Source organism: Melanostigma gelatinosum (genome assembly GCF_949748355.1).
Source record: "Melanostigma gelatinosum genome assembly, chromosome: 16".
In the NCBI taxonomy this organism is placed as follows: Eukaryota; Metazoa; Chordata; class Actinopteri; order Perciformes; family Zoarcidae; genus Melanostigma; species Melanostigma gelatinosum.
In genome coordinates, this window is record NC_136649.1 from 16936606 (window position 1) to 16952855 (window position 16250).

The 16250-nt window shown below is 46.2% G+C and overlaps 1 protein-coding gene across 1 annotated transcript in view; it reads right to left on the reverse strand.

The window, feature by feature from the left end:
* kif26ab (kinesin family member 26Ab) overlaps window positions 1-16250 on the reverse strand; it is a gene marked incomplete at its 5' end in the record, with an annotated part of 64979 nt that overhangs the window by 38556 nt on the left and 10173 nt on the right. The gene's annotated exons all lie outside the window — the stretch shown is intronic.

The following is a 16250-nucleotide window of genomic DNA, read 5'->3' on the forward strand; positions in this document are numbered from 1 at the left end:
TTCCGTGGGACGGCTGTTTGTTTAGACTGAGATGCTTTGCCTGCATGCAATTTAAGACTGCGGATCAGGTTCGCCAGGCATGTGCTCATTTCACAGCGTCCGCCGGGGAGCTAAGACCAAACAAGCCAAACGTGAGGAGACAACTCTGAAATAAGGCTCGGAGAGATTACTTCAAGAGACATTCCTAACAAACAAACAGAAATGTGTGAAGCCTTAGAAATAACAAGACCGAGCATATTTCCGCTTATTACTGCTTTTAGTGACGGTGTCCAGTGCAGTGTTGTCCTTTCACTTCGTCTCTAAGAAGGCTCCCTAGGGTTTCAGTCTCTGCTTGGGAGGAAAACAAAACAACAGCTGAGGGGACTCTAGTGCCCAAAAACCATACAATTTACATATGATAAGTGTCCCAGCATGAAAACATATGATAAGCCACCAAATGTGACAATAACCACCTTCCTCCAGGAAGCTGGAGGCAGGCTGAGCTGTCAATGAACTATTCAAATCCTAAGTGAGGGTGGAACATAACAATTTTTCTGTGTTTTAGGGAAACAAACACAAACGCACACACACACAAACACCAACAGTCAACACAGTCTCTTAAGAGGCATAAAGGGGCACTAGGCTCCCGCCCTGTGGAGTCGTGGCCTAAGACAGGAGCCCGCAGGCCGTGCATAAATGTTTATGAGGCCTTTGCTCCGTGGAACCTCCGAGGTGATCAGGAGGAGTGAAGCAGCGGAGAAACAGCAATCCTATGCCCTAATGTAGTGGCACTTAATACAGCTAACCCAATAGACCCAGAGACCAAAGAGGCAGGCTGAGGGACTCTAAATCTCCTCCCCATGAAAGCAGCTCAATACAAAGACTTTGAGATGACCTTTCTCTGCAAACACCCGCAGCATTAATGGTATGATCATTGTTAGGTGTTGATTTAGGCCTTCCTGCAGCCTTACAGAAAGTGGACACACATCATCTGTGCATTTGTCCTTATTCTCAAAAAATGGGCAAAAACCGGTATCCAGCGGAATTATACTCAATGACGGATCAGCATCATCTCCATATCATCACTTAAAGTAAACTCATGCAGATCCTGGCCTGACGTAGGAGTGCTTCTGGTAAATGATTTACTGTACTGGCTGCTTACACATACAAGCACATCTAAGAAATATGTAGAAAATCCCATAAATCTCACAACGAAAAAGATGGGCTGACGACTGGCTGATGGCAGATCAAGTGCAGTATGGTGGATGTTGATGCTGTGGTGAGGAATGGATTTAAAATGTAAGAAGCTTACAATAGAAATATAAAGCTGTGATAGGGATTTTAAAAAAATGATATCAAACGCAGCTAGATCCTGGCATGTGAACAATCTCGACTTTAACGCTCGGGCAGGATACTTATGCACAAGTCGGCACGGTTCCGCTGAAATAAGATGAAAGAGTCTGTGACAAATTGGAGCTGGAGAAAACACCGCTGGCTGCTACTTTCACAGTCTCGTCTGGCTTCATGTACGTGGTCCCTAGACAGGAAATTGAAGTAAAGTCACAACCAGTCAACTCCGCCCTTCCATCACCCCTCACCCTTTACCCTGCGACCACCTCTTACCCACCTGGGGTAGATGGAAGAAATCAATTTCGCTCTCTCTCTCTCTCTCTCTCTCTCTCTCTCTCTCTCTCTCCATGCATTGTTAGGTGTTGATTTAGGAGAGCTAATAAAAAGACACACAAAGCTGAGCCCATCTGCTATTCAGTTAGGATTCTGGAGGTTAGAGAGCGGGGCTTCTCCTGTAAAGCTGTCTGTGAGCTTTATGCCCTGTGGAGTGAATAAAGGGTCAGGGCCACAAGGCTGATGACGATGATGGCGCTGATGATGAGGATGCGGAGGAGAATGAGGCGGATGTGATGAAACTGAAGGCCACAGAATCCATCTCGATATGGTACATAAAAGCTGGCGAAGAGCATATCATGCAAGGACATCCAGACCGGTAGCTATTTCACACATCGCTCAGACAATGTAGCTCGGATATATAAAAAAACACATCGAACACAGTAAAGCTTGCCGTGTACCGTGTAGCTTCAAGCTCAAACAGTTTACTCTTATGTTTGTGCCATCACGGTCAAGCAAACTGCTCGAGAGCCTGTGCATGAACATAAAACATATGATGCATGGGTGCGCCCAACCCCCAAAGTCATATTGTTTCTTTTATCAACCATGTGATCTATTACTGACAGGCGCAAGTGGGTGTGAAGAGCAGCACTGCTGAGGAGAAGTATGTAATGCACGGCATCAACACAAGCCACATGTTCAAAGCATTCCCAAGAGAGGCGTGGAGCTACTTCAGGCCTCTGACTCCTCGGCCATTGTTCTGTACGAGTGGGAGATGGTTTGGTTTTTTTTCAACCCGGGGTTTATCCGTAGAGAGACTCAAACTGCACGAGGACAGGGAGAGAAAGGGAGGTGGGAGGAGGTAGGCCGGGGTTGTGGCCCTTGCCTGGAGGCTCGTGGGTGGTTGTGTTGGTTTACTGCCTGTCAGCACTGATCTTTATTAAACTCTGGGGACAAATGCAGTCAGATGCGATGGCCTTATTATGGAAAGCATGGTGTGCCGAGCACACTGGGGGAGAGGAAGCCCTGCCTTTGGAATGAGCCCTTCGCTGCCCTTAGAGACCTAAGTTTGTCTCTGTCCCTCGCACTAACTGTGATGAAAACCAGGGCAGCAGCAGCAGCAGGAGAGAGAGCCACCCGACTAACTGACTGTCTCGCTGGCTTGATGGAGAGTGTCATCACAGACACCCCATGCCCAGAGGCTGATGGAAACAAGCTCAGCCGTAACCACTTACTGTATGGATGAGGAGACGGGGAGAAAGATGTGCATGATTTCTCTCCCGTGCCTCCTTCAGGCGCAAACGGCACCAGCGGGCAAAGTCACACGTAGGATTCTTCCTCAAATCACACCTCATTTACCGCGTCCTCGTCAGAACACCTTTTCTCTAACCAGACAAAGTGAAAAAACGCCTTCTGACTGTTTCAGCATTCAGCGTCTGATGTGCCTCTGATGTGGAGCGCCATGGCCAGCTGCCTTAAATCAAGGGAAGGTCATAGAGATTTGAAATGCATGAGGCTCCTTGCTAGCCGAGAGACTTTTAGGCACGCTCCATTGAAAGTAAAATACCCTGGAAACCATATTTTCTATTCCACTAGAGCCCACTGTGAGAAATGAAGCAAAATTGTATCAATGTGCATCTGTGATGAGAAAAGAAACACAGTGAAAAGTTCTGACATACCCGGAGCAGCTCCTGTCTGAACTGTTTTACAATTGTAATCTGTAGCATTCCGTCTGAATGGGATGTACTTTCTTATTTCCAACATCAGTCATTCGCCCAGAATCAGTCCAGAAGCGGCGTTGTAGCAAAGTTGACTTTACCATTAAAATGTTCAGTCTTCCTTTCTTTCTTTCCCCTTCCAGGTTTCTCTTTTATTATTCGAGCAGCGTGGAAACATTCCTCCAAGAGAGTCAAGTACTACACCACGCTGCTTTATATCCGTCCTCACTAAACTTTGCTCTCACCGGCACCAGTCCTGTTGACACATTACAACTCTCCAGTACTTCCTATGACTGCATTTCTTGTAAAGTCAAGACCACACAGCAGCTGCCAAATGTAATGCAGTTTCAACTCCCGGCTTTCCCTTCCTCTGCTTCCCTGTAAGGATGCGAACCAGCCAATCTGTGTTTGCTTGGCGTGAGACAGTGTTGACCCTAACCACACACCGTCTCCATAAGTCTCAAAGGGATCACCCCCCCCCCCCCCCCCCCCCCCCCCCACACACAATAAACCGCAGGAGCCCTGGCAGTCCAGATCCCGGGGTGAGGACGAGACCTTCCAGCAGGCCTGCTTTCCCACAGGTAGCCCGGCTCACCCTGACAGCCGAGTTGGGAGAAAAACGAGCACAGCTGCTGGCCTTGCCCCGGGTGAGCGCAGGGCATTAAAGCAGATTACATTCCCAGGATGAAAGTAACACATCCAGCGGTGTGTAATCCCTCTCTGCCCCCTGCTCCTTCTCAACCGTTCCCAGCACCTCAACCTTCAAGCCAGCCGACTCGGCTGGGATCCCCTGAAGGAGAAGAGAGGCGGAAGGCCGGCGACTCTGATTATCAGGTAGAACTTTTAGTGCAGCAGCAGATCTGGGATACAGACCATTAAATGTAACCACTGCCTGCTCGGAGGCAGAGAAGACAATGACTCAGGATGTCACACCAGCATGCTATTTAACTCTGTGGGAATGCCTTTGGTAGAACACAGAATGGGACGGTTCACCAAATCACATGAAACAGATGTTTGCCCCTGTTTGCTGACTTGACAAGATTAAACAAACCCGTAATAAGACTTTCCTCCAAACAAAGCACGCTATCTGGAGCAACGGCGTGATTACCTACCACATAATAGTGCCTCAGACCAAAAAAGCATCCAGCGCTATGCACTGCTGAATTCATTCATCCTCTAAAGCTGTGTGAAAAAAATGATTCATTTTTCTGTCAGTCTTTGGGCTTTTTTTATTGGCGCACAATGAGTTTCCATCAAATCATTGTGAAATATCTCTGCTGCTGCTTTTCACTGCATTTCTAATGTGAAATGTGGCTTTTGTCTAACTCTCATCCTATTATTCAGATAATGCGATAAGAGTCCAAATGTAGTTTGAGCTTCTGCATGTTCGCAAAATGCTTTTCAGAGGCTTCTCTCCCTGCTCCTCTTTCTCTTGTAAACCTCCTGGTTAAATAAAGGTGAAGCACCAAGAAACAAGCACCAGGTGAGGTCGACTAAATATCCAGTGTTACACATTTTCACCTCTGACTTTACAATATTACATTTTCCTCAGAGCGATAAGATACTATAAGAACTATCGTGAAGACAAACTGCTTACTTACAAAGTCAACAACACATTACAAACTTCCCCGTTTTTAGATCAAACAGACGATTACCTTGTTTAGAGAAGCACATCAGACTTTTTGCATCGGCATTCTCTCAGATGACCAGCCAGGTCTCCCTGCATCAAGCATCTGTTCGTGAGGAGCTCGCCCCGTGTGATTTAGCTCTCACCTCCCTTTAACTGTCAGTGAATGGCTGACAGAAAATGCAAATAGGCTTTACCCCTCAGTGACACTTTCAACACAGGAAAGCCCCACCTGTCCAGAACATCCCACCGGCAAATCCTCAGATGATGAACGTTTACAGGGTCGAGCAATATATGCCGTTAGAAAGAGCACACAAGAACGAGTGCAGTTGTGAGCTTTTTTTTTTTTTTTTAGGAATATCTTGATAAGTGCGACATGTAGACTTTTTTTCGGGCTGACTCGCGCTGCGATACAGCTCACTGTACGCCACAGTGCAGTGTGGTGGGAAATTTCTAGGTTAATCGGGAAGAGAGAGTTTGTGTTCTCAAATTAATAATGAAGTCATCAGAAGATTCAAAGTTGTCTTTTTGCATTTATTCTCTTGCAAGAGGGAAGAAAGCACAGCAACCACGTATTCAGTAGACTGCGTGAAACCTTCTTTGACAAAATGCAATATTCAACATTATGCATGCAAAGGTTCACGCCTTTACAACTTCAGATAATGCGTCACAAAGGAAGTCAAAGTATTTCAGACAAAGGATGTCTGTTAGTCAAGGCCTCTCTGTGTCGCCGTCTTACCAAGAAAGAAACAGTGTACAAGATAACAAGACACCTGGATACAAAACTAATTCAAATCTTCTACTGAAACTACTGTTTGGTGTCTGCACTTTTCGTACTTACATTCTTTAAAACTTCACATGATACTGTGACATATTTTCCCATTACAGCAGCCTCCAGCTTCTGCTGTCATCCATAAAAACAGATGTCGCTGTCCATCAAACATAAAAAGGGCCATGGATCCTGCTGACCCTCAGGTTAAACATAGATAGAGTCAGATGTAATCACTCAGGAGTCTTTGCCAAACCACCCTGCAACCATTAACGACCCCCCATAATGATGTGTCACCACTCCATATGGTGGACCCATTTATCAGGGTGGGAGTCCTTGAAGCTCCTCTTACTGGAGGCAGAACGACACATACTGTACATGTTTTTATAAAAGTATGACGATATAAAAGGTTCAGTAAACCAAGAGGAAGAAATGGATGAATGGATGCATGTGTGTGTGTGTGTGTGTGTGTGTGTGTGTGTGTGTGTGTGTGTGTGTGTGTGTGTGTGTGTGTGTGTGTGTGTGTGTGTGTGTGTGTGTGTCCTTGTGTGGCTGTCTCTTTACACCACACCCATCCATCAGTCCAGTCTTTCGCCACTTGGCCAGTTAATTACCTTTTCCTGTTCACTCACGCACAAAAAGAAAACAAGCCCCTTTCAGACTGTTTGGACAGACTTCATTCTCCCCCCCCCCCCCCCCCCCCCCCCCCCCCCCTCTCCAACATCTCTCTCTCGCTCTCCCTCCTGTGGACGCTAGGCAGCCTTTACTGTCTCAGCCCCAGATCCGTCATGCTTTCATCGGCTTTGGCCGAGGTCAGGCTGTTGGGAGGTCCAGCCTGGACTCACCAGTGGGAGAGTGAGGGGCCTTTAGCAACTAGCCCCAAAGACTCCTTCAGCTCTACTCAATAAGAAACTGATTTCAGAGCTGGAACAGTGCTCTGGCTTTCACAGAGAGAATGATCCACCCAAAGTTTTCTCATTAGTGGAAGTAATGCTCAGCTGCATTGCCAGATACACTTTTTTTACACCTGAAATATTTTTCCACTGTCTGACAGCAGCAGGGCTGCTTGCTATGCTGCTCTCGGCGGGGACGCGGTGGATTGTGTTTATGTACACTTGCACCAACAATTGTGCACCTCTAATTAGAATGGCTGATTTTTGGCTCAGAGACGCTCACAGGGTAGTTTCTCTCCCCCCCCCCCCCCCCCCCCCCCCCCCAAACCAGGCTCGGCTGTGGTAACAAACCAAAAATGAGTACATAATAAAAAAATTCAACAGGCAAGCTGGAAAGGCAGGAGCCAGGTGTTGCTGTAACCTGCGGGTGAGAGCAAGGACAGAGGAGGGGAAGGAAAGGTTGGGTGAGGGGATGGAGGTTGAAAACAAGGTGAGAGGGTTAAAAATCATCTGGCACATTCTCAGAGAGCATCGCTAAAGAAATGTAGAGATTAGTGGCTGGTCCTCTCCTCTCAATCTGCTATTTTGCAAAAGGATGCATGAGTAAAAACATATGACCGCTGGCACTTAAAAGCTAAAACTGAGCATTTTAGACTGAAATGAAACTTCCCCCACTGTTCCATACATTTGCAAAGTCCTCATTAGTGTGCAGCGTGAAACTGAAACAGTATGGTATCCATCCACTGGAGCCCGTTGAGAGATCTATTTTTGTCTAAGAGCCCACTCTAAAAAACACTCACTGCCAAATAAGAGGATCCTGATACAATAGTTCCCTCCAACAGCCCAAACCACGACTTCACTTGTATTTCAAACCCCCATTCAGTCTACACGCAGTGATGACAGCCACCTGCTTCTCCTCTCTGGGAGCTGTCGCACCAATAGAGCTGCATTCTCTGCAGTTTGTTCTACGGGAGGGCTTTTGGTTTGGAATGGGAAACGGAGCACTCCCGGTTCCCTGCAGTTTATTTACAGAGAAAACAAACTGCCGCTGAAGCTCATGGCAACTGATCCCCATCGCAGGACTCCCTCAGCCACGCGGAGAGTAAAGTGTGACGTGCAAGTGTGCGCGCAACCGGTTAATTATCAGACAAAAATGCAAAGGGGGTTACTCATGCTCAAACAGAAGTAATTGCATACGGTATCTCCAACAACATCCTCCAGATCCCATAATGGAAGAAAAAAAATCTCAGTCTACGCATCAACAACATGATCAGAATTAATCATTTTTAGATCGAAATTTAAGTACTTTTTCATGCCGAGCAGCGCATGAACATATAAGGAGCGCTTTGGCCTCATTTTATACGACCATTGCAATATTTCATCTTAGACACCTTCCGCGTCAACGCATGCATACACCAAGTCATGAAAATAGAGTGGCAGGAAAGTGATGACAAGGTGAAGCGTTGAGTATCCTGCGACAATTATTCTCTCCGCTCTCCTCTTGGAATGGACGGTACAGTAATTATGCTGGCGAGCTGCCATGGGGATAAATATTCAAGTTTTCTGTTGCTGCTGGAGTTTCAGGCTCCCTCCCACTCCCGCTCTACACACGGAGTGACTCTAGATTTGGTTTGTGGAGCCACATAATGAGCCACTGCAAGTGGTTATTGTTGAGCATGGCACTTTTCTTTTTTTTCTCATTTGGAGGATATCTCAATTTTCACTTATCGGCCCATGTGCCGGCGCGGATGCGGGAGCAACCGTGTGACCGATTAGCAACACAAAGCCGTATAGGGACTGTAGAACGAGCTAAAGGTTAGTCCCCCCCCCCCCCCCCATTTTGGCTCCTTAACCGTGTTCATACAGCAAAGTGCAAATTACCCTGAGCCAAGGTGAGCTGTGCTGAGCGTCCCCATCCCATCCACTCCCAGTCTGCAGAGCTTTATCTCAGAGAGTGACATGCTTTGTGTCTCACAGAGCGGCTGCGTGTCGGGAGAACAATGGAGCAGCAGAGTTGCGAGCGGCAGATTCAGTCTGGTGCAACAGCGTAGTGTAGGTGAGGCAGAGAGAGGCGGGAATACTAATTTATCATGAAAGATGTCATTACCATGCCAATGACTTCTCACAGAACACAATTATCACTAATAATAGAAATTGAAACATCAGCAGGGCTTTCAGCCAGGAAGGGCTGTATTGATGGAAAACTGTAGTCTGTTTATGAGAACTAGTTGTTGAAGGCTGGTGGGAGTACTGCTAGATAAGCACTAACCAGTATCTGGGTTTTGTTGGGGTTTTTTCTTGCTAATTGAGACGTCTAGACATATTCAATTGAACATCAGCGAGATAAGGAAGTCGGCTGAACTATCTCGGTGGAGAATAGCGCACACTAATCCACTTACTGCGTCCGAAGGATTTTCATTCACCATCCTAGAAAATGCTTGTCTTATCAAAATGTTTTCACGCGCACATTTTGCCACTTTGTCTTGGAGAAACAATAGCATCCTGCAAATGGCCTTGTGGCAACTCCAACCATTTCACTTAATATTCAAATGAGTTGAGGTGAGGATTGGCTGAGCTGAGAAATATTCACTTTATTATTTTTTATGAAGAAATAACAATTGATGAATTTATTCAATTGTGCTAAGATGTTGCAGTCTGGAGCAAAGTGGTGGATCCATAGACCGACCGACAGACGGACTGAAAAACTGACAAACAAAAGGACGAGCAGAGGTAATGCTCTACCACACGGCAGCACACTGGAGAAAGCAGACCTATTGGTGAAAGCTTTGTATCGTATCCACCTGTTTGAACGAGCCTCCTCACGACTAAGAGGTCGGACAAATCGCTGACACGCGCTAACTGGAGACTGCCAATCTAGACTTTTCTCAGCCCAGCCAAACGCAAAACAGGGAACAAGTTAGGAAACCGTCTCTATTCACATGACAGGGACAAGGACATTGCTGCTGTCATTTCCCATTGCGAAATGAAGAGATAACCTTGGAGTTGTTGGCAGCTTTGTTGAGCTCCGTCTTGAATTGTGCTCTTCACAATCTTCAGGGGCTTTCACTCTGCCTGCTCGTATTAAATGTCAAAACGCAGAAGAGCTTGGTGAGAGTCGAGGAATCCGTCGTGATGGAGAAACACGCAGTCTTGAGAGAAATAGAAGGAAGCTGCAGGTCCACAGCTGAATTGCGTGTTCAAAGCCACACGGCAAGGACGGATCATGTCAAACAAAGTGAAAATGGAGAGCTCGAGTCTGCAGTGAGATTTATATTTTTGGCTCAAGGGTATAATGGCGTTCATTTGAGTCTGTCTGTCTACATGAGCCCTGAGTGATGCGCTTTAACTGCTCTTTAAGAGCATGAGAAACACCCAGTGAAGATCAGTTCAATAACAATAGTCACTCAAGGAGGAAAGCTGTACAGTTTGCAGCAGATGGAGGCAGACAAATGGATCTTTGTTATATGTCTGAGTGGAGAATGGAAAGTCGCCTGACACTGTATATCATCAGGTTGGGGGTGAAGATTTTTATGCATGACTCGAGACGCTTTATTTTCTTTAATTTCAAGTGTTGAAGTAGACTGAAAGAAGAACAAGCTATCACATCATGTCAGACTGCATCACATGCTACATCTGTGCCTTTTTGAGCTACAAACACACACACACACGCGACACACACACGCACCCACACACGTAGCCATATGTAAAGTGGGTCTGGGGATGCAGAAGCATGCCCGGTCCATGCCCTGAGTTTGATTGTGGGACTGAGGGGTCAAAGGGTAACTAATTGCGCGACTCACGGAGGTCAGCGTCGGTGTGGCCTTCTGCCAAAGCACGGCAACACCACATGAAGGTCTGTCAAGGAAGACAAATGAACTCCGACCCGCCTGCTGATGACAACGACCCCAGTCAACAAGCACACGCCGTATCTTAATCTGGGTCACGGAGAAAGGAGCAGGCCGCTGCTGCCGCTCTAGACGCTACGTGCTGAGGGAAGTAGCACCAATGTTTACCTGTCAGGACTCGTGTTCAGTTGCTGATCAAATACACACACACACAAAAAAAAACTGAAGCAGTGGTAGTGAATTAAAGTTGAGGTCACTAAGGCCTCAAGTTTGCTGGGAAAACGAAAAGCCTGCTTGGTGCAACCTGCTCAGTCTAACAATAGCATTCTTGTGCACGCAGCTCTTTCTTTTTTAGAGACCCCATAAAGGGCTAAAGTTAACTCTGCCTTCGAACTCTTGGAATTCCACACAAGAGTAACTCTCAGTTGTACCCAGTGACTCCCTAAGCGGAGCAGAGAGGGAGATGGCTATCATTTTTCAACAGTCAATAATTCGCCGGCTCCCTAATCAGCTGTTTGTGCAGCGTGCCTGTCCGTGCCTTCTCATTTAGCCATATCACAGCAGACGCCGGGGCTTTTACCTGCCATGCCATCAGCAGTAAGCCGCCTGAACCACACTGATAGCTGACTCTACTGTCTGGAATGTTCTCGCAGTTACGCCCCATAAAAGAGCATTTACCAGGTCTACTGTGTGTGTGTGAGTGTGTGTGCGTGTGTGCGTGCAATCCTGTTGTAAAGAATGAACAAATATGTGTGATGGATGGATAAAATCACATGACACCTCCAGCCTGACGGAAAAGGTATTGTGATGGAGGTCCAGGGATCATCCAAAGAAAAGGAGTGTCTCGCTTTCATGATTAACTAAACGTCAAAAAGGATTTCCCTTCCTAAACAGAGACCACAATCATGTGAGGCTGCCTGCCAAAGGGACACGTCCAGATGGGACGTCTCCCTCCGTTTCTCCGCCCGCTACTCCGGCACTGTTTTGGAGACAAAAATGACCCAGACCTGTGTCAACAGCTGGGGAAAGCATCCCTCGCCCTGCTTTGTGAAAGTGATAAAAATAACACCATGAAGTATCCCGCAGTGGGTTACGCCCTGAACGGGTCTGTTTTTCCTGGCCAGGAGGGTCACTGTCAGGCAGAGCTGGATCTCCAGCCAACGCACATCAAGGCAGCACTTTCCTAACCTCCATTTTCGCACATGTCTTTTCCTGTTTTGACAGGAAACAGGAGATGATAACATGGTCGCACAAACAAGGAGAGATTGCCTCCGACCTGCTGCCTGGCCGTCGTGTGGCGGTGCACGTCTGTTTTCTTTGGAGGGCCTCGTGTCCAAACATACAAAACATAACACACTCGCTGTCTTGTACAAACATGGACACCACGCCACTGTGACGCACAGGCATGCACACCTGACGCACACACACACGACTTACACACCTGTCTTCATGCCAAGCTTGAATAACCCCAAAAGATCCTGGCACAGTGGTGCACTTCCCTCACAGGCTCCCAGCAGCGTGCCAGCCACAGCGTCACACAAAGGGACGCAATAAAACAGACCACCAAAGTCACGGACACAAGACTGAAAGACGGGAGATGAAAGCTTCAGCGGTCGCCACGGGGAACCAAACATACACTGCGGAGGTGAGCGGAGGAGCAATGTCAATATCTGGCAGCGAGAGGAAAGGGCGGGGAGCGCCGCTGGCCGAGGGAGGTGTGGACGGGCAGCGTCTCTTGTCCGAGGCTCTTTTTGGAATGTGAGCCTTTTATGTTGTCAGGAAGCACACCGTAGTGAGACACAACAAGCGGAGTGACGGGGCCATTAGAAGGCTTTTGTTGATGGCGAGAGAAGCTCAAAGGAACGGGACGCTTTGATTGCCCCCTCTGATCCCACACTAGCCTTTGTTTATGAGCTAATTAAGTATTGTTCAGCTACCGCAGGGGCCTCGAGCCCTCCATCCCCACAGCGCCACCATGACTTTGAATGGCTACTGTAGGGCTTTTACGGCACCCTCTATAACTTAACAACTTAAGCAGGAATCCCTTTCCTAAATGCTTTCTAGCATGGGAACCAACCGCTGCTGGAAACTGATTCTAGATGTGTATGTAAATGCTTAAGAAGGGACTTAAAGAGATCAAAGCACACAAATCAGGTTCAGTCGGACAGGTCAAATCCAGTTCAAATGTGGTCTCCAGCGGCCCCTCCAATGGGAGTTCAAGTGTGCCCTGGTTTCACTCCTCCATTGGACGCGGCAGCCAAAACAGCCTTCGACTCACAAAGAGATGAAGACATAAATGCCCAGCATGCGATGAGGGGAGGCCGAGGGGTCAGTGGATGGACAGAATAGGGAGGAGGAGGGTAGCTTCTCGCTAGATGGAAGTGGGAATGACCGTTTGACAGCGGTGAATACATTTTAGTGAAGAAATGCTCTCACTGACGGATGGGCCTTTTTATAGAAATTGAATACCTGTGTGCATGTTTACCTGTGTTTGGGGGCAGGAGCCGCACATGAAAAGGAAAGAAAAGAAAAGTCAAAGAGAAAAATCACGATTTGTGCATCTACAAGCCCGATGAAAACCACAAGAAAATATGAATTAAAGATGTTGATCATATAAATTATATCTGAACATCTCATGAAGTCAAGTCAAAGGTCAGCATTGCTTTGTTGGACCAATGCCTCCCCTGGAAAACAACACATTGCTTAAACCTCCAACTGAAGCTGACACAACCTGTAAAAAATGCACACAAAATGATCACAACAGTAGCCTCCACTCCACCTCTGAACAGTAAAGCAGGAATCCACCAATGCCAAAGACGCAGGTGTGCTCCCCGAGAGCTTCCCTCCTTTTCACAGAGGGAGGGGAAGCATTTCCGTGTTGCACAGACACGTTCAAAGGCATTCCGGCCCAAATGCTAAATAAAATGTTACAAATTTAGAGTAGTAAACAACAGCTACTGCCGATCGTGTTGATTTAAAGGCTTCTGAGAGAAGCAGTTAACCACCTGAAATACATAGAGAAAATAAACGCCAGCACGTAGGAACAAAATACTAAATGAAAGCAGCTCCAAAGACAAGTAAAATGCCAAGGCAATCGAACTACGTTCAGTTGGGCCAAAGAGGCAATTCTATGAATAACCATGTACACATATACACACATACTTGTCCGCACACTCTCTTGCAGACTTGTTCTCACACTCAGCATGGGAATCGGGCAGCTCTTAGCTGGGGGTCTGCAGGCCGAGGCCCAACAGCGAGTCCCCGGAACGGCGAGGATAGCTGGGCTTTTATGGGCAATGCTGAACTGATACTGAGCAGCAAACACAGAGGATGGAGAGGCAGTTTGGGACTCGTAAACAGAGAGGTTTACGTTTAAGTGCCCGACACACACGAAGGAGATAAAACAGCCCAGAGCTCTTCAGTGGAGAGACTGACATCATAAAATAGAGCGGCAGTAACAAGAGGGGAAGCATAAAGGACGGATGTATTAATGGGAGTCGGATCATGGGAGAAGGCAGGGGAAGGTTTACTCCACAAGCATCCGCTGGGAGTAATGACAAGCTCAAGCTGGCATCGTTTCTCAAGACAGCACTGTATATATCTGCTGATCTGAGTGTAAATCTAATTAGCCTCATTTGCATTGTGTTCTGTGACCTCCAAAGTAAGTGTGCTTTTCTTTCCTGTTTCTGAAAGTTCGAGGCACAATGGAACACTTTTATCCACTTTGAGGAGATTTTACAAAGGGCCTCTTTCTCTCTCATTGTGATCACTCTGCCGAGCAGATCATTGGATGAGACATTTAAAGGAAAGCTGTCCGGTATCAGTATTTGAGGCGATACCAAGTTTAGCAAAGAAGGGATGAAAATCCATTCTCTTTCATGATGAAGTGAAGTCAAGCCGAATGAAAGTAGCGAAAACCGCAATGTATCTCGCCCGTCGCTGCTTTGAATGCTTCTCTATGTGTTTGTGCAAAAATCGGCGAAAAATACCTCACTTGCCATTCACAGACAAACAACACCGCTACTGTATCTTAGTGTACTTCTTTCTGGTGAAAATCCATTGTGAAAATCCATACAGCGCAAGGTTGACCTTTTCGGTGTTCCGCCTATTGAGAAACTCAATGCGACACCGTATTCCGCGGGATTAAAAGCAACTTTGCTGCCATTTTGTAAAATGCATGGTATGCCATTTCCTTTCAAATGTCAGCAGGCAAATTGCAAAGTCAAGTCATTCAACAATGAAAGAAAAATGAGCACTGTGCTACAACACGTCTGTTATTCTACCCCTTCCGTCTATAGAGGGGATCAATGTTTTGGTGGAAATCAGAGGTTTGGGATATTTAACAGACCAATAATAATTATTCTAATAACTGAGTGAATTGTAGTTTTACAGTATATGGGGTAGGGCTGGGCAATACGGCCAACCTCTTCTATCACAGTTCATATCTTGATAAAAATATAAATCATGATATATCTTGTTTTCTGGTGATTCAGTAAATAAACATATTGAATTATTGCCCAGCCCCTATAAGCACCAAGCCACGAGAGTGAGTCAAAAAACAGCAGGGCCGATATCAGAGCTGAAGAGAGCTTGTATTCTCATCATATTTCTCCTTGAGCAAAGCCCGCCGAGTACCAGAGTAATGCCACTGGCCAGTCACCTTCTCCATTTACCAGGCCACCACCAGGCCTACGTTTTATAAAACTCTGACTGTAATAATGCAATCATAAATTGGTAGCAGTTAAGTTCAGAAAGATGGATGACTTCTGCGGTAAAGTGGAAAGGATGGAGGGACTCCGAATGTGCTTCGTCTCTTTCTTTTTCCTCTGGTACTTACACGCACATTCACACATCATCAATACGCGCACTCATCCTGCCTCACGGAGCTGGACACTCAAGCATGAAATGAACATGAGCAGCGTGAACTTTGACTGGCATTTTCACACAGCGCCAGGATTTATGGAGCACTATATAGGTATCAGAATGAGCTCCTGACAATAAAGAATGGCCCAACGCGTATCGCTGGGGAGGCCAGTGAGACGGGTTAGCATAACCCATCTACCAATCACAACACAACCCATCACAATCCATCTACTATTACACAAACACAAATAGAATAACACTGGGATGCATGCATACTGGCAACCAGACATATATATATATATATATGACATGAAAGCACACTGGTGCATTCACACAGCAGCTACACAGTTTACTACTGTTGGTCACTGAGAGGCTCCTCTAGGAACAGACATCAAATTGCACTCAGTAGTCCCAAACTAAAGATGTGATTGTTGGGATCGTTGAGAAAAATGTCTTCGCTAACAGGATCACGACAGCGAGAAAGACTATTTCACTACCTTTGAAGAGCTGTATGGACTCCATATACATTAACTTTGAGTTAGCTTACTAGGGTTACAAAATTGTACTTGTATTCATCCACTAAGGGGTATTTTCCTCAGGAGTTTTTGGAGATTAAAACAGCTAAAAAAAAAAAGTGAATATTTGGCAGGCGGCCAGAAACATGACTCAAAACGAATGCTAATATGCTGTGTCTAATATGTATGCCTGATGTGCAAATAAGCCACTATTTGTTTTCATGTTCAATATCAGCTTTGTGAGGTGATAATAATAACTTTGTCATAATTTGCTAATTGTGTACATCAATAGTGCAAATACAAAAACATTTGGCTTAATTTCAGCAATATTACCCCTTCCTATATACATCATAATTAAACATACCTTCAACCTGTATGCAAAATACTCTATATAATCGAATCAGTCCTCTTTTAGTTT